We start from the raw sequence: 22,954 nt of genomic DNA, 5'->3' as shown, positions 1-22,954 counted from the left end.
AATATTGAATTTTCTTTTCTCTTCCCCAATCCAGTCCCCTATTCCTCACAAATGGACAAAAGGAAATATGGGCACTAGCTCCTATGAGATACCAAACTGAGCCAGAGCTAGCTGTGATGTTTGGCTTCCACATTTGAAAACTTATAGAAACTGGAGACAAATCAGGAAATAATATGCAAATTATTAAAAAGTTGGGAAGTACTTGGAGTAGAAGTTATGCCATCCAAAGGAGAGGGTGGGATCGCTCTATCTATTTGGGAAAGACTTCATCTCAGCTAAAATAGTAGAGGGTAGGTGTGAGAGTTGCATCAAGATAAATTTCGGATTGGAAGAACTTTCTGATGGAAGGAGGATAAAAAATTGGGAAATTCATCTGCATATCCATAGCCTAGTGTATGGTGCCTGTGAGATGATAAGAAATGTTTTCTGAGTGAATGATCAGGTCATGGAATTGTTCTTGAGGATTTTTATCACCAGTACACGTTGCTTTGCATTTTGGATGTTTAGGAATAATTAAAATGACCAGATGATTTCCTACATCCCTTCCAGCTCCTGAATTCCACGAATGACCCAAACTGGTTCATTATTTACTCCAAGGGACGTCTAAAGTGTGTCTGGAGGGCACAGGTAATCTCATCTTTGCAGCACAAATCCACATTCACACTCTGATTTTCCTCCAGAAACATTCAGACTTTCATCTCTATTGGAGAATTGCTGTCATTGTTTCCTTTCTGTAGCACCATTATTTATTCTAATTGCTGAGGCTGTGTTACTTTGTCCCTCAGATACACATCACTGCAAGTTATACATGTGCTTCAAGAAGGGAAGAATGAACCTCTAAGCTGTAGTCAAATTGGTTTCCTAAATGATGCTGCACATTTTAACTGAAGTTTGTGTAGTATTCTAGTGGAAAAAATAGGTGGGGGGTAGAGGGAAGGGTTCCTTTGGTTTTCAGGCTGTTAACTGTAATTAGCCTGGTTTCTGAGATGTAATTATCTTGCAATCTCAAAGCAAACACCCTGGAGGAAATTGCACTGTTAAAGACAGCATGGCATTAAAAATAAATTATTACCCCAGTGCTTTGTTTTTGCTGCTTATGCCTTGTGATTTGTCAGGGTTTCTGATAGCAAGCACTTGCTTAGGGGTGGGGCTGTGTAGTCACGTTACCACTGCTTGTACCACAGGGATGGTAGGCTTGGTTTGCTTTGTTGTAACAATGGTGTGAAACTGATCACTATGGAAGTGAAGGCTGGTGTTGCCGTATCCATACCCTCCTTATCCATTCCCATCACCAAAATGGCTCTTGAAGTCAAGGAAAGAGACCATTGTAGGTCTTCTTTAGTGGTGGACAATGATGAATGAATAGAGTCAGGCATCATTATTCAAAGCTCAGGTAATTCAAACTATCTGCAAAGAAAAATTCAAATTGCTTGAGTATGACTGAGAGGAAACAAGAAAAATCCCTACTATTTTAGGAACAAACAATGAAGGATCATGAATCATCATCACTGGCCAGACACAGAGGCTGGAAAGACTGTGGGGCTTGGCATCAGAGATCTGTGGGTTTGAACATATAATTGTGCAAGTTGTACACTTCACAAAGCCTCCCCACTGAGGAGACAAGTGGAGGCTGACATTTACCAGTGCCCCCGATCTAGCTGTGTGCTCATGGGGCTGCATTCACTCTGAGGAAGGGCAAATTTTTCTAATGGTCTCCTTTATAGGAATGGTTAAAAAATTTATCTGGTGAGAATATAACAGAAAGATGTCATAAAGGCCACTATTTATGGTCTGTGTGACCTTGGTCAAATTGCTTATTCTTTCTGAGACTCAGTTTTCTCGTGTGTAAAAAGAAGGATGATAATCACAACAATAATAATAACTCTTATGATTATTTTGAAGACTTACAACTGAATCTGAAAAGCGTTCAGAATCAAAAAAGCATATGCTCAATTGATAGCAGAAGTTGTGATGTTAATGATAATTCTGACCAGGACAATCATTATCATCAAGTATTCACCTGGTTTTGAGCCTGCACCAAACCCTGAGCCAACCATGGGGGCCTGAAAGGCATGAGAGCTTGTCTCCCTCTCTTACAGAGCTGACAGTTTGGTTGGAAGGACAAGACACAAACAGCAATAGGTAATTAATTGTACCATGTTCTGTGTGAGTTCCGTAAAGTAAAAATTCCACAGCTCCTGTAGCCATTTATCTTGGCTGTTAATTCAGTTGGTGGAACTGGCTTTTTTGTGTGTGTGTGTGTATCAGAAGGGAAAATGGGGGAAGACCCTATAGAATTTGGAGTTGAGACTGTGATAGTACACATATGGAGGAGATGGCGATAGTGAGGTACAGGAGGATGGAAGGGAAATGTGGGAGCTATTAATAATCCAAAGAAAGCTTTGACTAGCTAGAGATATTTTCTTTTCTTTCAATGAGCCAAGCTTATTTGTGTTAGAAATAATTTGAATAACTGAAATCCACAGCTTTTTATTGCAAAACCTCATTTTATTCCCCATGTCTATTTTTCCCTTGTTAAATTCTGTCCACACCTCTGATGTTTCACTAAATGAATTATGAAATGGAAGGCCAATTAAGTCTACACAGACTTATATAAAGGTAAGTTTGCTCAGAGCTATTAATGGTGGGTTATTAACAAAACATACAAATCCCTCCCCAGTTTTATGATCTTCAATACTGGAATAGAACATGTGCCCAAAGATCATTTCCTTGGTTGCCTTAACTCAGAGAGTGACTTTACCAGCATTGGCTCAATGAGTGGTTTATTTGATTCTTAAAGAATAAAGTGTAAGGGGAAAGTTCACAATTTTCTTGTCAAACAAAGCCATATCAGTATTCAATATAGTTTGAAAACAATTTGTTGGTGTCCAACCTAAAATTTTTCCCTTCCTCCCTCCCTCCCCCTCCCCCTCCCCCTCCCCCTCCCCCTCTTCCTCCTCTTCCTTCCTTGTAACTACTTTGAAAAAGAAAATTCCTTGTTAATAAAAAAGTCCTTATTTATTTAACAAATGTCAACTAATAAAAAATTTACTTATGCAAAAATGTGAGCCACAGTGCAAATTAAAATCCATTCTTCCGAGATGTTAGAAGGAATAGCCATGAAGATTTCTCTTCATGGCAAGTTATCACAATTACCCTGAAAGGCCTCTTCTGACATAACAAAAACAACAATAAAATAAAAACCTAGAATGCTGAAGGAAATGAAATGAACAATATTTTATTATTTATATTTAAAAATAAATTTTATTGTGTATATTTAAGGTATTAAAAATGATGTTATTAGATACATATGTATAGGAAAGCAGTTACTATAGTGGAACAAGTTAACATGTCCATGATCTCACATAGTTACCCATTTTAAACATCATTTTAAATATATAGCAGAGTTTCCAGGAATTTAGGAAAGGAAAGATCCAGGGATCCAAATATGAAGAGGAAGCTGAAAACTAGAGTAGTAAGGAGGCACTCACTGCTGCAGACCTGAGAGGGTTCCAGTCTTAGTTAAGCGGGTGACTTCAGTTGAAGAACCGCAAGGAATAGGAGTTGAGATTTTGGGCATTCCTGCAGCAGGATGTTAGAACTGAGATCCCCTCCTGACCATAAAGCTCTCAATGGGCTGTATTCTCAGTGAAATGGTGTCTAAAAACATCAACCTACTGGTAAAAAAACCAAACCAAACCAAACCAAAACAAAAACCCATAAGGGTACTTGGTGTCTAATGAGAATTCATAAGCACCTTCTTGTTATACTTACTTGTGTGATCTGGGAAATCCAACTAAAGAAGTTAATATAGAATTGGTACCAGACTAGTAAAACCTAGGGGTCACCTCTGTGGAAGGACATGCTTTAAATCCTTATCACACAGTATTCCTGCAGCTAAAGCCCTGCCAGACTCAAGATCACTATTCAAAATTACAACATTCTCAAAGAACTAATTCCCCACAGTTGAGAGTTAGCAGAAACAACAAAAGAATTAAGTCCCTAAAGCTTCAGATACCAGAATCATTGGATACATCCTCTAAATGAAGTATGTTTAAAGTGATTAGAGATGCAAAAGAAGGATTGAAAAACGTGATAATGAAATATAGCCTATAAAATTATCAGCCAGTTTTGGAAAAGAATAAAATAGAAACTCTGTTTTCTTCTTATAGAGGTTAAAACATAAAATAGCTGAAAATAAAAAAATTCAAATTATATATTACATAGCAGATTAGGTAAAGATGAAGACTAAACAAATTAATTGAGAGGTCTTAAAAGAGAGATACAAAGAATGAAAATATGAAAGAATATTAGTCATAAAAAGTAGAATGAAAAGGTGTAAGATAAATAGAATAGAATTTTTGTGAGGACATAATAGACATAATGGGAGAAAAGTAACATTAAAAGAGATAATGCCTTGAGAATTTTCCAAAATGTTAAGAGGCAAAATCTCAGGTTCAGGAAATACGAATTCCAAACATTTTATTTTTGAGTAAGATAAAATTTACATCAGACACACCTTAATGAAACTTATGTGTAGTACACACATAAATATAGTACAAGGAGAAAATTGTAAAAGCAAATAGAAAGCAAATAGAAGATCACAGAAGAAGGAAATTAGACTGACAGCATACTTCACTACAGGGAAAATAAAAACCGGAAGACAGTGGGATAACATCTTTATTGTGCTAAAAGAAAATAATTGTCAACATGGAATTTTATATTTAGCTACCTTAAAATTCTGTGATAAAGGCGAATGTTGTAATAAACACTTTCAGACAAAAACAGAATTTCTTGCTAAGAGATCTTTGGTGGAAGATTTTCTAAAACATAGGTACTCTACCCCGACTGTACATTGGAATCACCAGTAGATGTTTGCCATATGTTGCTAGTCTCAGAGATATATATTTAATTGTTCTGAGGCATAAATTGGGGTTTTAAAAACATTTCAGGGTGATTCTAATGTGATGTCAAGTTTGAGAGCCATTGGTATAAAAAAGATGTACTTCATGAAGAATGAAACTGAATCCAAGAAGGGGTTCTGGGGTTTAGTTTCAACCCAAAAAATCATTAAACATGTGGTTAGATACAAATATTCACTGACTGAATGAAGAAATAATAATAATATTGACAAAGGGAATATAAAGGTACTATAGAACTAGATTACTAGGCCAAAATAACATGTAAGAAAACAGTGAGGTAACTGAAAGTTCAAGGCATTTAAGGTCTTTTTATTATTCAGGAGGAGAGTAGATAACTGATTAACTTTGTTAAATAATTATACTCTAATTTATGGGTAATACTAAAATAGTAGGAATGTAATATGTAATTTCTAAACTGGAAGAAGTGTTAACCTGGCAGAAGTGTGAAAGGGGGTTATAGAATGTAGGGAGGCCTTAAACAAATTTAGTTACATGTACCAGGCATGTGGTGATGAGGGGTCCACCAGAACAGGGGCAGTGGAAATAGGAGAGGGTAGCACAGTTGCAGGAGATTCTACAAATTGACAACCAATATGACCTGGTAATTAATTTGCTAAAGGAATGTAGTCAGAAGGGGCAGAAGGAGTACAATCCCACCCCAACCACAGCACCTACAATTTTCAGTCAGGGTGACAAAGAAAATGAGCATGAGAAATTTGGAAGTCAAAAGGCTGGACGGACTGGGTGGGGAGGTGATGAAGGTTTCAAACATTTGCAGGCAGCATTTAGGTGGTAATTCCAGGCAGCTGAACTGGATCCCAGGAGGGCAATGACTGTGGAAGTTGAAGACGAATCAGACCATCCATCTAGGAAGAGGATAGAGAACTCAGAAAAGAGGGTAGAGGGCTAAACATGGGTGTCCACATTTAGGAAGCATAGGGAAGAAGTTACAACAGAGAAGTAAAAAAGAGGTTTATGTAAAGATAATCATTTGCATTTGGGTTATAATATTCAAAGCAAACCTTTAAGATGGAGAAGACATCAAACTTCCAAAGACTTAGTTTACATCACAGCTTGACTTTTTATTGGTGGATAAAAGTGAGACTGCTTAGAATGTTACCACTTATACCTCTCTAACTTTTTTATAAGTAAAAAAAGAGTTTTGAACTGTTGTTAAATAGAAAAAAAGGTTACCAGGTAAGACCTTCTTCACTATTTTCCTTATCTACTTGAAACATCATATCACTTTGTCTAGCCTCATGATGGACTTGTGGTGGATTTAAAATGGCTGAAAATTCTTTAATGGAGGTGAGGTCCATTTTCTTTACTCTTCAATCTGGGATAGTTTGTGAGAGCCTTTACCAACTGAGTATGGACATAAGAGACTATGCCAGTTCTAGGCCTGGAGTTTAAGAAGACTGGCATCTCCTGCCTTGGTCTTTTGGAGCCCTGAGTCACCATTCAAAAAATTAACCAATTTTTCTGAAGATCACTGTGCTGTAAGAAACTCAAACCATATGCAGAGAACCTAGAGGATGAAGCTGTATGTAGAAACAGGGGCCAAGGAGCACAGAGGTACCAGGTAGGTGAGTGAAGAAATGATCTTGGGAGAGGATCCTGCGACTCTGGCTTTCCTAGCTGAAAATATGTGGATCGGATATTAACAGCCCAGCTAAGCTCTTTCTGTAGTTTTCATCCACAATGCCACATAAAAACAAAATAAAAATGGTTCTTTTAGGTCACTTAATTTTGAGGTAATTTGCTACGGCAATAGCGAATCAGAACAAGACTACTTCTTTCAAAGGCTAATCACTCCAGGGATTCCAGACACCACTCCTAGGACTTTCCACCACCACTCAGCTTCCTTTGTCTTCTCTAGATTTTTATTCGTTCCTCTTCATTCTTCAAACTTTTATCCTTAGTTTACAAACACAGCTCCAAACATTTCCCCCATAGTTTTGCTTTTGTCTCAGACTATTGGGATGTCTTTCATTCTTCTCATTTCTATTAATGCCATAATTATGAAAAGAGTAATCTTCACTCATTCACTCACTCATTCATTTTCCACTTACTCTGTGCCAGGTACTCTTCTCAGTTCTGGTGATAAATAGGCAACCAAAGTGACATGACTCCTGCTCTTCTTTATCTTATAATGTGGTGAGGAGGTAGCAATTGTAAAATAGTAATGTGAGTGATTGCAATTATAGCTGAAATGAGTTGACAAAGGATAGGAACGTGGTTACATGAGGACATACAATGAAAGAATCTGACAGGGTATTGGGGTAGACGGAAATTCAAAATCAAGGTGTTGGCAGGGTGAGTTCCTCCTTGGGGGCACAGAGGGAGAATCTGCTCCATGCCTCTCTTCTAGCTTCTGGTGGTTGCTGGCAATCCTTGGTTTTTGGTGGCTTGCAGCTGCATCACTCCAATCTCTTCCTCCATTGTCATGTAGGCATCTTCCCTCTGTAGGTCTATATCTTCACATGGTATTTTCCTCTCTGTGTGTCTGTCTCTGTGTCTCTTCTCCTATTCTTATAAATATGCCAATCTTATTTGAATAGTATGAGCTTATATTAACTAACTATATCTCTAATGACACTATTTCCGAGTCAGGTTGCATTCTTTTTTTTTTTAGATGGAGTCTCGTGCTCTGTCACCCAGGCTGGCGTGCAGTGGCATGATCTCAGTTTACTGCAACCTCCACCTCCTGGATTCAAGCAATTCTCCTGATACTCCTGCCACAGCCACCTGAATAGTGGGATTACAGGCACGGGCCACCATACCTGGATGATTTTTGTATTTTTAGTAGATACAGGGTTTCGCCATGTTGGCCAGGCTTGTCTCGAACTCTTGACCTCAGGTGACCTGCCCGCCTCAGCCTCCCAAAGTGCTGGGATTACAGGTGTGAGCCACCATGCCTGGCCCAAATAAGGTCACATTCTATGATTCCAAGAAGGACATGCATTTTGGAGGGACACTATTCAACCTGGTACACCATGCATCAGCAAACCCTAATGCTGTTACTTAAAAAATATGTCCAGTATCTGACAACTTCTTACCACTTCCACTGCTGCCACCCTAGTCCAAGCCACCTGAATTGTTACAATAACCTTCCTACTGGTCTGTCATTCATTTGTCTGACATACGTTTATGGAGGCACAGCAACATGAAGAATTAAGCTGGGTTTACATAAGCCTGCCCACTGCTGACCCCAGCTGTGTGGCCAAGGGAAGCCCAACTCCCTACTCTCATTCCTGACAATGTCTGAGAGATACAAAGACATGAAATCAGGTTTTTCTCCCTCCATTGGAGAGAACAGGCTGAATTCCAATGACTAACATGAATGAATGCCAGGAGGTTGTTCAAACACCAATGAGGTTTGCTGTGTAGCCTTTCAGGATGCTGTGGATAAAATATGTGTAAGTCTTGAGAAATCCTATTTCTATGAGCTCTGTCCCTTCCAGGGCATTTAGTTCTGGACCACAGAGTGGTATTTCTGTGTGGCTTCCCAGTGATCCTACATCTTGGAAAGAGAGAACTGTTCCAGGCTGGAAGGCATCCTGGTGGGCATGGAGAGTCTTTGACCCTTTATTCAAGGCTGTTAGAAAGTTAGTTGACTATTTCATTTCATTTGCCTTTCTTGCCACTGGTAGTTCACATTTTATTTACTAAAATCTTATTATAATAGCCTATCAGAATGAATCAGAATTAATGAAAAATAAATTATAGACTTTTTTTTACTTATAATGCAGACATTTTTAAAGGAATGCAGTTTTTATTTGCAGATAACAGCAATCCACACTAACTGCTAAGTGCTTTTAAGCTGACATTCGTCTAAGCCCACTTTAATGAACAGATAACTCATTTATAATTAGCAGTGCCAATTAATTGGCATGCAAACAATTAAAGTGATTAAAGTGCTAAAGTTCTTAAGAACAGTTTTTCCTAAGTAGGTTATAGACAAACCCTCCCTGACCCTGCATCTTGTTTACATGATTAAATTGCTGAGGAAGACTTTCTTTATAGATAGCACATGAAGAAATTTTAACTCAGCCTTGGTGAGTGATCCCTGATTTGGAATCAGTAATGGAGAATTTATTGTACTCTGATTTTCCCAAATCAACACTTTTTTTTAGTGTAAATTATATAACTTTGTGGGTCTCTTACATATTACTATGCCCCTGCCACCAGCCACTGGGCTTCAGTAAACTTGAAGCTGTCAATATCCCACCCCAGTCACTTTTCTTTTCATATCTATCTCATATCCTAGAAATATGAATAGAAACCTGTGGGGTTTTATTTATTTTTATAATTGACAAGGAAAAATGATATATTTTTACAGCATTCAACCTGATGTATTGTTATATGTATACATTGTAGGATGGCTAAATCAAGCTACTTAACACTTACATTACCTTACATACTTATTTTTTGTGATAAGAACATTTACAGTCTACTCTCTTAGGAATTTTCAAGTCTACCATATATTTTTATTAACTGTGGTCACCATGATGTATGATAGAACTTTTACATGTATTCCTCCTCTTTAACGGAAATTTTATATCCTTTGACAAACATATCCCCAATTCCCCCACCCCTAGCCTCTGGTAATCACCATTTCACTCTGTTTCTATGAGTTTCGCTTTTTTTTTTTTTTAAACAATCCACAGGTTAGTAAGATCATATGGTGTTTGTCTTTCTGTGTGTGGCCCATTTCACTTAGCATAATGTCCTCCAGGTTCATCTATATTGTGGCAAATGACAAGATTTCCTTATTTTTTTTAAGGCCAAATAATATTCCATTGTTTATATATACAATTTCTGTGTCCCTTCATTGTGGGGTTTTATTTTAAATGGCTGCAAATTCTTTGACAGTCCTCTCATTAAGGACAGGTTCTATGTCCTTTACCCTTGAGCCAGAGTAGGTTTGTAACTTGCTTGTAACCAATAGAATGTATCAGAAGTGGCACTGTATGATTTCTCAGGCTAAGCCAAAAGAGACATTGCAGCTTCTGTCTTGTCCACTGGAACACTGGCATTTTAGGCCCAGACCTGCCACATCAAACATTGAAGCTTTCTGAGGCTGCCATGCTGTGAGGAAGCACAGGCCACGTGGAGAGGCACGTATAGGTGCTTTTGTTGACAGCCGCAGCTGGGGTCCCAGCTAGCAGTCAGCATCAACATAAGACATGAGTGAAAGGCCTGAGGGTGGTTCCAGACCCCAGCTGTTGAGTTACCACCAGCCTTCATGTCTTCCTAGCTGAGGCACCAGACATGATGGAGCAGAGACAAGCCATCTCTCCTGTGCTCTTTCTGAATTTCTCACCCACAAAAGCTGTCAGTGTAATAAAATGGTCAGTGTTTTATGCCACTACCTTTGGTTTGTTTTGTTTTGTGGCAATAGTAACTGGAAGAAGGGCTTTTTTTCTTTTCACTTTAAGGTGCTGTACAATATCCATCTCCTATTTTTTCCCCTTTAACAAGCTTCTTTTGGTTTCTATTTTATCCTTGAATATCTTCTGCTACACTGTTTGCGTTTGTTGGTTTTTAAAAACATTTCCCTCATGAGCAATTGGAAGTGGGACTTGAATCCTCTTTGGAAATTTATTAACCCATTGAGTCTCAGCCACCATGATGGTGGGAGAATTATATCTACCTCATAGGGTTGTTGTGAGAATTGGGTATATTGTAGGAAAGTACCTGGCATATAGCAGGCATCCATGTATGGATGGCAAAATAGGCAGGCAAGACATTTCTATATCCATTTACAACTGTGGATACAGATCCATTAGGTAAATGGTAATTAATATTAGAAGTTTTCAGAGACAAGTTATGGAACTCTGAACTTCAGTTTCCCATTTGCTCAAAGCACATTGATCTAAATGAGGGTATATGGTATTCTCAGAGGAAGTTTGTGTGCATGTGTTTGTGTGCACATACACATGTTGTCTCCTCTCTGTTGGATAAATGACCGCATGCCCTTATAGCCTATACATCACTGCATGAAGTTGAAAACAACAGCAACAACCAAACCAAACCAAATCAAAGCAAACCAACAGAAAATTACCCAAAACTCTCATAATGGTTATATTTGTCCAAGGACATTTGCAAATCATAGAGGTCAGATTATGAAGCAGAACCCACTGAATGGGCTGGTCTGTGGCACAGCCTCAAGTCTGGAGAGAAAAGTCCACCCCCTCCTTGGCTGGAGGCATGTTTGCTTTCTGGAAAAGTACATTTGGTACAGTGGAGACCTTTGACATTTTGATGGGCCAAGGACACTTTTAAAATCTGTGGATCTTCTCCCCAGAAAAATGAACACTCTCATTCTCTCACAACAATTTGCATACCATTTTAGAGTATTCCTAGTTGCTATAAACAATTGAACCCTGGTAAAGAAGACAATAGGATTTAGAGTGCTTTGCCTTATGATCCAGGGGTAGTGAGTTTAGTTCTGACTAAAACAGGGAGGCTGTCATTTTTGGCTTCCTGTGTCACCTTACAAGATGGAAGCCAATTTCTGTAGAGCATCTATTGCAGATCAGGCTCTGTCCCAGGGGCTTCACATGTCTTAATTTAATCCCCAGGAAATCCAAGTAGGTAAGTATTTTGTCTCTATTATGAGGTTGAGAGAAAAGTGATTTTTCCAGTCTTACAGCTAATAAGTAGTGGGGCCCAGGTTTTAGAGATGCCAACATCCAATGTTTTCCTATTACTTTCTGTTTGTGTCTGGGGTGCTGGCCGAGATTGCTCCAAACAGATCATGACTGAATAACTTGATAGTCCTGGGCTTGCTGTTTAAATTTTCCCTCTTCCCCTACCCATCCCAGTCTACCTCTGTTCCTTTTGGCTGCCAGAGGACAGTATGGGGTGAGGGTGGAGGGGATGCTTTGTTGCCGGTTAGATTTAAGAAAAACAGTAAAAGCCAATGTGAGAGCAAGGGCCCCTGAGTCTGTATGTTTGGGCTGGAATCCACTGGGCCTTTGCAGACAAGAGATAGCCCAGCATTTTATTTAGCGCCTTAGCTTTACAAAGAGTTTTTCCATTCAGTAATAAAATAGGCAGGCAAGACATTTCTATATCCATTTACAACTGTGGATACGGAAACTTTTTCAAGGAAATTGTCTTCCCAGGCCTTCCCATTCTGGTTCCAGGTCTTTTTCCAATACCTTGCAGCTGCATCCCATGCAGAACAAGGTTAAGAAATGCCATTCTGGGAAATTAAGGCTGCAGAGTGAAATCACAATGGCTTAGAGCAGTAAGTCATAAGTCATTGTGATTGGGATATGGCTGTCCTTGCACATGTTCTGGGAAGCAGCCCTCACAAATGTAGCCAATGTAGGACAAGCAGTAATCTGGGAAATTGTAATGTAAGATCACATAATGGCAGTGGCTTTTGAATGATAAGGTAACTGATAAGGACTATTAAGAAAGGAACACAGGAGACTAAAAATCTGAAAGATTTCCTCTAACACTGCCCAAAAAGAGTGTGATCTGATTTTAGATGAATTGTACTGGTTCTTTGGACTAAAATATCCCTCCAGCAGAGAAAGGCAATTCATCAAGCAACCAGAGCTAGAAAGTAATTCTCTGAAAGAACATCCGGCTGCCCTGGCTCGTGGTCTTTGCTTACCCAGAAGAGAATCTGCAATTTGGCCATCTGAGTGCTGTTGACCAGCATGGGTTCTTTTAGTGATGATCCTGCTGGGAGATAATATGGGATATTGGTTTATCAATCACTCTCTGGTGAGTTCAGATTCACAATTTAATCTCTTGTTGCCTGATCATCTCTGCTGGAACTGATACAGATCCTGAACCTGCTCAGATGTTAAACAGCTTTTGGGCTTTGGGTTTTCAATTGGGTCCAGCTATACTTAGGAGGCCCTCATTTGAAGAAAACAGAACCTTTCTCATTAAAAGGCCTTGGGAGCTAATAGGAACCATAATCTTGTTTTGTCCAGAAACCCAGCATGTCCATCTAGTTCTAAAGCTCCAAAGAACAGAAGTTTAAAAGAGCATAGGTGTGTGTTTGAGCAAGAATCTTGCAAAAGCATTCCTAAGTGTAGCCTCAGTGTGAGGATCTCAAACTTACTCGGGTTAGTACGCTCAAATAGAGATGGAGTGTGGTTACTACTAGCCTACTACAAGGTTAGGTGCTTTGGAGGGTCCTCTGGGCCTAGGTTATTTTGAAGTTTAGAAGAAGAAGGCTCACATGGGTAGTCTGAAGGGGCAGAGCAGCATCTCAGGAGGCAACCTGGTGGTATAGCTTGCTTTTGGGCAAAAACTGGTCAAGTCCTGGGGCACATGGAGGGGATGTGAGCCCGGGGGAGAAGAAAGGGAGGTTCTCATTGGATTGGAGGCTGGGAAGGTAGTTGGTGATGATGCCAGTCAGATTTGGTTCCTGGGTTCTCTTCAGAGATCCTTCCCATGGTCCACTCACCTAGCTTTGATAGTGTCCCTTCTCCATTATGGGAAGTTACCTGAGATAGGATGGGTTAGGGAAGCAGATACCTAACTAGTGGATGTAACACTCTCACATCCCATCATGCAGAAGTCATAAAGTGGATGCAGGATCTGACTTACTGGGGCTCAGCAATCCAGACAGATGGGGAAGCAGCAGAAGCTGAATTGCCTGGCTGCTAAGGCAGCACATTACACAGTATCCTGCTGGCATAGCAGGGTTTGGTGAACACAGGTATAGTGAGGGGAGGGAGTGTCTCACTTGGTGGCTGGAATTGGGGTAAAGTAGGTGACACCTAAGTCAGAGGGTGTCTGTGTACGGGTTCCATGCTATATATCAGAATTACATGAGATAATATATAATACAATCTTTATACTACATCTGATAAGTGCTTAACAATGACAACCACTACCATCATCATCATCATCAGCAGCAGCATCTTGCATAATACTTTATACCCATGTCCATGTAACATTCAGAAAGTCTAATAGTTGGTTATAGAAATGATAGTAAATTGTACTACAATTGAACTCAGTCCAGTGTTGGTCCATGGTAGAGCCTGGGCCCTCAGTGGCTTCTTAGAGCTGGAAGAGCCCATGAGGACCAAATATCATAAACTCAAGATCAGAGCCAGGCAGGTATCATGCATATGGTAATCAAGATAATATAGAACATTAGGGAAGGTTGGAGGCTGGGGGGACCTGGAGAGCATATACCACATCAAAGGGCAGTGGCTCCTCAACTCTAGCTGATAGTTGCCATGTGAAGATGCGGGCCCAGGGATTATAGCTCTTCTGATTATTTTAGAAAGATAGAAATCTAGATTTTAAGGTAAAATTTTACAGTTTAAAAAATATTACAGACCAAACAAAACATATGTGTAGGCTGAATGGGACTCGTTAGCTGTCAGTCTGTGACACTCTTCTCTGAAGCAGAAATGCCCTTGAAGGCCCTCCTACCCTGGGGTCATCCAGCTAAAACTTCATGGGATGATCTGATTGTTCTTTGTAAGTCTTACCTTTCTGGCAGTATTATAAGTCACCAAAGTCACCCAGCAGGGCTGGGTCAATAGGGCTGTAACTGTAGCTACTTGCTATTGCTTACCTGCTGTTTTAACAGTAATTGGATTGGACACAGATTCTTGCCCTCCACCCAACATCATTCAGCCCCCAGGTCTAAACTCACATTTGAGCAATTGGGGGAGTTAATGTTGCTCTTGTTTACATCCTTGATGCTGAAGCAAGGCCTTGTAAAACCTACAGAAAACGGGAGTTAATGTTAAGCAGGAAACCCTGGGCAGTCCTAACATGTAAATGCAGGATGGACCAGCTACATGGATATGCAACCTGTGCAGCTGCACGTACCTCATACTTGGTGTAATGTGCTCTCTTACTGTCTTGAAATTCTTAATAATCTTTGAACGAGGGGGTCTGTATTCTCATTTTGTACCAGGCTCTACAAATTATGTAATTGTCCTGCATCAATGTGATCAGAGTTGAAATGAAATCATGTAAGTAGGATTTTTTAGAACCTCCTACAACTTGATTAGTTTGTGCTTTTGTGTGAGCTTAGGTAAAGCCCATGGAAGCCAGGGAACGGAAAAATGTTTTCCTGGCCATTATAAAAGATGGGGATGTTCTCCCCTGCTTTGTGTTGAGTGGAGAAAGTGGGAAAGGGTCCATTTCCTGTGATGTGACCCCTTCCCAGGGCTTTTCTTCCTTGTCTCAGGTGCTGGATCAACATTAGCTATTAGGCAAAGGAGACACAGGCAGGCATGGAATCACTTGTGGGGGTGGCTATTGCGCTGGAATTAGAGGAATCTGGAGACTAGATGACATCCCAGGGGGAAGAGAGCCAGGAGACTCAGATTTTTTTCCTGATCATTTTCAGGTCAGCAAAACCCTAGAGTAGCTGAGGAATGGGTATGTGCTGGGCATTAGCACAATTTTACTGATGCATTTTAGTTGCCTCTACAAAATCAAAACACAGAGCGCCGAAAAGCTACTAAAATATCCTTTTAGCCTCTGCAAGAGATTCACTGGTGCTGGAGTCATGATTAATTCCATTTCTATTGCTGCCTTATTCATTATACATATGGTCTGCTGCAGAGATACCAATTGTGGGATTTTGGGTACAGTAGGAAAATCCAATAGAGCAAGCCTTAAAAATGAGGGCTTCATCTTCATGCTTTGGCTTTGGCCTTTTAGCAAAGAATTTAGTGACTGCAGCTACCGAACTTGTTCTTAGTGAGAGGGGAAGCAGAACTTGAGAGAATCTGTTGTGTTAATGCCCTCCCTAAATCACAAATAGTTGCAGATCAAGAATTTGCTCTGCAAACTAGGCAAACTAGTTAGGATGGCCAGCTAATGATGACTAGAACAACCCATCAATCTGAGGCTGAATCAATAAAAACAAGTATTTCTTTTGGATAATCACCCATCCCTTCCCTAAACTCAAACACTCACATTTTTGAGACTATCATTACATTAACTGTACAGATGAATTTGGGAAAGAGTTGACATCTTTATTGTGGCAAATTCTCCTACCTAGGAACATATGATGTTTCTCAGCAGATTCAATTTTTACTTTTACGTCCTTTAGTGAAAACTTATGGTCCTTTTTATTTAGTCCTGCATATTTCTTATTAAATTTGTCTCTGAATATTTAATATTTTCAATGGTATTTTGAAAGTAATCTTTTTTCATTATATTTTCTAACTAGTTAATTAGTTCTTACTGAGATATTTAAAAGCTATTTTTATATATTTATTTTGTAATTACTACTGAACTCTTATTAGTTATTATATTTTTATTTTTTTGCTCAATAATCACGTAATATGCAATATGTGGCATAAATGCTGCAAGAATTTCTTCAGTGTCAGTGGCAGAAACCACTAATAGATTATGTCATCTTTCCCCATCAAGGCTGGATGCAGTAAATCCTTCTCAATCTACATTCTGTTGGGAGACGATTTTCCATGAGTCTGTTATGTTTCTACACATATTCTGAATGAGGCACTCACTGCCCATTGTGCTAAATTATCTTTTCAAAATTGTTTGTGTTGGGGCTTAGAAATAGATACCCCCAAATATGGCACTTTGACATGCTGAACTAAAGAAGCAGCCTCTATTCCCTGGGGAATTCTCCTTATTCCATGTCTTGTCTCTCAGTCCTCCACCTCTTCCAAAGTACAGGATGAGGCTCTAGTTCCCTTATCTACCTAGAAACTGGACCCCAAAGAGGAACACAATTGCCTTCTATCTCTTCCCTGAAGTTTCATTAGCCAGAGAAGATTAAAACTCATATCACAGAGGAGGAGACTGAAAATCAAGTACCACACCTAGACCCCGGGCAAACTTTGTCTCAAAATATTGTCTATTCTAAGGTTCCATTCAGTTCCCCAAAAGAATTATGTATTGCCTGAGCACTGGGACCATTCATTACTTCTAAAAATAATTTACTGCATATTTTCCCATCTCACTTTCCCCTATAAGAAATGGTATATAAGCATCTGTACCCCCATTGGGTTATTGGGTAATCATTCTCTTTTAAGTCCCCTGTACTATGCATGTTAAAATAAACTTATATGCCCCTTCTCCCCATTAATCTGCCTTTTGCCAGTTCATTTTCAGCAAACTTTCAGAAGGTGAAGAGAGAAGTTTTTCCTTGGCCCCTACATTTGTATATCAAATAGCCTTAGAAGATAGAAATAGTGTTGCCCTCATGAGTGAAGGGAAGGCATGCTAGTAAGGATGAAAGATTCAAGTTTCTTGAGCTCAGGATTCTTCTGTAACATATCTCATTGTATGTGCTTGTGTCCTCTGTCGCTCTTCACATCAAGTGGTAGGAATTGGGGTTCAGGGAACTGGTGCAAAAATACGGATACTCTGGCTACTTCTGTTGACGTGAGTAATCAATGGTCCCTTATCTCTGACCCAGGAATCTTGTGTCTTCTATCAGTATCCATGAAACCATGTTAGGGAAACTTGTTAGCTTACAAGTAGGGCACAGTCTCAGACCCTCTCATTTTGTTACAGTTTGGGTGATGAGGATGGGATGCTAATAGAAACATGACTTTCTGGAAAAGGAAAGGTGAGTGCCTCCTGGGTTTACTAATGGTGCCGGGGTAAGGTCCACAGAGTTGGTAGTGGACATGTTCACTAAATTGTATGGTCAACTGAACAATAAATTGTCTTCCGTTTTATGGTCTATTAGTGAGAGGCATTGGAGAGGTGGTTGCAGAATGAGTATAAGGAAATAAATTAAAGACAGACACCTAAATGGTGCCCTGGTTGTTGTTAATTCTCCCCCAGACAAAAGGACTTTCTCACCAGTCCAGTGGTCAGCCTCAATTTTAAAAGCTACTGCTGATATTTTTTTCTGAGTGGAAATAAGTTTCCACTCCATCCAGACAATAGTTGCAGAGATGCATACCTGGACTGAGCATAAAAGGAGAAAACTTTGTGAATGTGATGGGCAGAAATCATTAAAACTTTGGCTGGCTACTTGGGAGACAGGGTGGATGTGTTAAGGAAGAATGGCAATAGCTGAGACTTTGGTGGCTCCACCTCTTCTGTGATTTATTATGTCAAATTTACGTCCATTGGAGACAAGAGTAGAGCTCTCTCAGGTGTTTTTTTTGTGTGTGTGTTTGTTGTTGTTCTTTTTTCTTCAGAAAGTTCTGACTACTATAAGGGAGATTTGAGCTTTGGCCCTCTTGGAGAGATTCCCTGATCTGAGAAAGACAAACTTCCTTGGGAAATCATGGTTGAGACATTGACTAGTATCTGGGCTCTAACTGTTATGGATTGGGTTTACAATGCTAATGAAAGTGACTCACTAGAGAATGAGAAACTGAACCAAAGAAATTGAGACAGATTCTTACGACTGGCTCTACCACTCTGGAAAATCCCCTTAGCTCTTTTGATGAAATTGGGCCAGATCTTAATGGATATTATCTTGATAATAATGTAGCACAAGGATCGGTAAACTTTTTCTATAAAGAGCCAGATAGTAATTATTTTAGGCTTTTTGGGCCATACTGTCTCTGTTGCAACTACAACTTTGCCACTGTAGTATAAAAGCAGCCACAGCATTATGTAAATGAATGGATATAGCTTTGTTCCAATAAAACCTTATTTACAAAAGCAGGGAGCAGGCTGGATTTCATCTATAAGCTGTAGTTTACTGACCCCTGGCAATAACAGATGCCTTGGATTAAGGTGGCATCATCAATGAAGGTTGCTGCTGTGTAAGCTAAGCCTGAGTCAGCAAGAGGATGCAAATCCCCATGGTTCCAACCAAAAAGCAATGTGAAAAAAATGCTGCTCAGTGAAGGGGTTCTCAAGATTGACATAGATGGTATTGGCCATGAGGATCTTCTGCCTAATACAGAGTATTAGTTGGGCAGAAAACATTGGGAGTTCATTTGGTTGAGCTGCGAGCTACTGCCATGATGCTTAAAATCAAATGTAAATGAAAACCTCATTTAATACATGGAGCCACTCCATCCCTCCATACTCCCTGATCCCCACTCTCTATCTACCCTGACTTCAGCTACTTTAAGGAGAAGGATGAATAAAGGTGGGATGAGGTATTTCTGTCTTCAAGGAAGATTAAAGATGATACATACTCATCTGCATATGCTGGGGAATTTTAGGAAGAAGAAGGATTTAAATTTTTCTGACTTTGTTGGATATGAGTACCTAAGTCACTATCCTACTCAGACCTGTGGGAGGACAAGGCACCCAGATTCAGCTATTGTGTCTATTACACAGAGTGATGGCACTTGGCATATTGTCTTGGATGTGTCAACACTTTCTTTTTCATACCACTGACATCTAAGGATTAAGACTGGTTCCTGTTAACACTCAAGGTCTCCAACATATGTTAGTAGTATTCTCCCAGGTGTACCTAAAGTCTCCTGCCATTTATTACTAGGGGGTGGACTAGAATTTAGTGAGTGTGCCTCTACCCTTTCATGTCCACCACTATCACTATATAGATGATGTCCTGTTGGTTGATGCTACAGACTGAACTGTGTCCCCTCAAAATTCATGTGTTGAAGCCCTGACTCCTAAAGTGACTGTATTTGGAGATAGAGCCTTTAAAGAGGTAATTAAGGTCTGGGTGTTGTGGCTCATGCCTGTAGTCCCAGCACTTTGGGAGGCCGAGGGCGTGCATCATCTGAGGTCAGGAGTTCAAGATCAGCCTTGCCAACATGGTGAGAACCTGTCTTTACTAAAAATACAAGCATTAGCCGAGCATGGTGGCTGGTGCCTGTAATCCCAGCTGCTTAGGAGGCTGAGGCAAGAGAATCACTTGAACCCAGGAGGCGGAAGTTGCAGTGAGCCGAGATCACGCCACTGCACTCCAGCCTGGGGGACAGAGTGAGACTCTGTCTCCAAAAAAAAAAAAAAAAAAAAAAGAGGTAATTGAGATTAAATAAAATCGTAAATGTGGGGCCCTAATTCAATATGACTGGCATCCATATAAGAAGAGGAAGAAGAAGAGACACCAGAGGTGTGCGTGCACAGAAAAAAAGCCATTGAGGACAGAGTGAAAAGGTGGTCATCTGCAAAGGCCTAGGGGTCTTAGGAGAAACCAAACCTGCTGACATCTTGATCTTGGACTTCCAGCCTTCAGAACTGTGAGGAATGAATTTCTGCTGTTTAACCCTCCTGATCTGTGGCATTTTGTTATTTCAGCCCTAGCAGACTAACACAGCTGGCAAGTCAGAAGCCTCAGACTCCAAGACCCTGACTGCAGTGCTATCACACCTCTGTCAGCAGAGTTGGATAATGAATCTTGGAAAAATCAGAGGTCTTCTCACAAAATAAGGATCCTGTGAAGGAGAGTTATCAAGGAAAAGCTGCAATCTCTTCAGACCTCTATCATCAAAAAGGAGGCCCAGTGCATTATTGCACTGAGAAGTTCTCTGTAGGGGTGATCATAAGGGACCTTCAAATGTTTGAGGAAACAACATCAGTAGATAATGTAGCCCTCAGACAACTGCACTGTTTCTCTGCAGTAAAGCTACCCTTGGTCACTCGGGAGCTTCCTAGAGATTGAGTAATTATTTGGGCACACCTTGCAGACAGTTATCTTTATCATGGGAGTCATCCAATAGAAAAGGCGGTATAAAACCTGTCCCTGATGTTAGCTAAAGTGATTAGTTACACTATCTTTGTCCTGGAAAGCATTCAGATTAGCCTTAACTTTTTAGCCAGGGTTGTTATGGTTGACAGAATTGCCTTAGGCTTTTTTTCTGTGGGCCAATGCAGAGGCTGTGCAATCACTAGTCCATCCTGCTATGTCTCGATCAATAGCTTGGGCCAATTTGAAAGGTCAATACAAAAACTTAAGGAGAAAGCCACCTGGATCTCTAAGGTAACCCTGATAGCTTACAGGATTTGTTCAGCTGGGTCTGGGACTCTTTGGGGTACAGTTGAGGTCAGTACTGCAGGTTGGCTCCATCCTGTTACTTGAAGTCCTGTTGATACTGGACTAATTACATGCTGTATGAGACAGATTGAAAAGATTTGGTTTCAGCCTCACCTCATCTGATTAATTGAAGTGGTCAACAGTGGGAGATTCATGGGAAGATTCTCCAGAAGCTAAGATGCTATAGAAATGAGGGGTGAGTATTGTTCTGAGATAATCCTTCACAAGTCTCTTGCATATCTGCATATCTCATGAGCAAAGCACTCACTGTTGCTCTTTGTTTTAGACTATTTTTCTAAGATCCAATGTCTCTTTCCAAGAGAAGGACAGGTTTGCTTACAGTCTGGGAAAATAGAGAAGATAGTGTCCAGAGCAAACGGCATGCTGAAATTCATTCTAAAAGATTTGGATTTCCTAAGCTCAGGGTTCTTCTTGTGCAGCGCATCTGTTGTGTGTGCGGCAGTCACCTGGCACTCTTCATGTCACCTTGTGGGAATTGAGGCTTGGAGAACTAGTGTAAAAATGGTGACACTGTGGCTACTCTTGCTGTGAGTGCTAGATGATCCTTTATCCCTGACCTAGGAATCTCATGCGTTCTACTAGCATCCATAAAACTTTGGCAGGCTAACTTTTTAACTTACAAGAAGGATAAATTCTCAGGCACTATTCAGTTTTTAACACACTCCAAGTAGCCACTCCTAATCAGTTGGATGAGATGAAACCAATTTTCTGTCCTCGGCCCAGAGAATGTAAAGTGGGCAGTGGGCATGTGATAGGTAAGAAAAGGCCAGAACAAGCAGGACTAGCAGTTCAGCAAGGTGGGGAGGGTGGGAGTGAGGGGTAGGGAAGGGATGGTAGGGTGGTGGGGGAAAGAAGAGCATAGGCCGGGTGCAGTAGCTCACATCTGTAACCCCAGCACTTTGGGAGGCCAAGGTGGGTGTATCACTTGAAGTCAGGAGTTAAAGACCAGCCTGGCCAACATGGTGAAACCCTGTCTCTACCAAAAAATACAAAAATTAGCCGGGTGTGGTGATGTACGCCTGTAGTCCCAGCTACTTGGGAGGCTGAGGCGAGAGAATCGCTTGAACCTGGGAGGCAGAAGTTGCAGTGAGCCAAGATGGCGCCACTGCACTCCAGCCTGAGTGATAGATTGAAACTCCATCTCAAAAAAAAAAAAAAAAAGCATAGGGCCATGGTCATGCCAGGAGGGCCTATAAAAGATCACTTTGTCTCTAGGCATGTCACAGAAAGTTTTTCACTTAATATGAAACAGAATTTAGACCTGACTTCTTCCTGCTTTATTTACTAAAAGTAGTTTTATTTGACCTGTCTTGCTAGGGATAGGCCAGGTTGCTATGAGGGGATTTAGAAAAACTTGTCATCACCTTCTAGTTCCTATTTTTGTGTCCCTTTGCTTTCCCAGATGCCCCTTTTCCTTAATAAAAACTTATTTATATGGAAGAAACCATTAGTGACCAATTACATCCTAGTGTTGATTCAAATTATTGGTGTGTTAGGGAACATTCTTTGGACCGTAGCTATATTTTTGGAAGGAATGGCTCTTCCACATAGAAGACATTCACGGCATTTTCAAGCAGGAAGGGATATTTGGAAGGATTTCCTGGTGCCCTTACATTGTACTGTGTAGGCAGCAACTCTGCTTCATAGATCTGACTGGCAGCAGTGCTGATGGTTGGCTCTCTGGCGCCCCTTCCCCACTAGCAACAATCCTTGGTCTACTAAAATAAAGTTGCACTAACATAAAACTGTAAAGAAAATAAATCTAGTTACATATCATCTTTTGGTGTCTTTTGCAAATCTTCACCAGCTGTAATACCTCAGATCTTAATTTTCATGCTAGGGGCTTTTTTTTTTCAGAAACTTGGAGAAATCTGAAGGAAGAGAGAATTTTTAAGCATTCTCATCCTAATTAAGTTGGCCTATTTTTTTTTAAGAAATGGGAATGATTATCTCAGAGATTAATTAAGATCGTTAAAGGTGGTGGCAGACCAGAACCTAAATACTCCCATAAATTTTTCTCTCCTGGTCTAGAATGAACATATCATGAGCAAAAGGGCAGAGGTTATTAAAGTGAATGAGGTCATTGCCTTTTACAGGTTGATGGTGC

Source organism: Gorilla gorilla, chromosome 2 (genome assembly GCF_029281585.2).
Source record: "Gorilla gorilla gorilla isolate KB3781 chromosome 2, NHGRI_mGorGor1-v2.1_pri, whole genome shotgun sequence".
NCBI lineage: Eukaryota > Metazoa > Chordata > Mammalia > Primates > Hominidae > Gorilla > Gorilla gorilla.
This window is presented reverse-complemented; position numbering follows the sequence as displayed.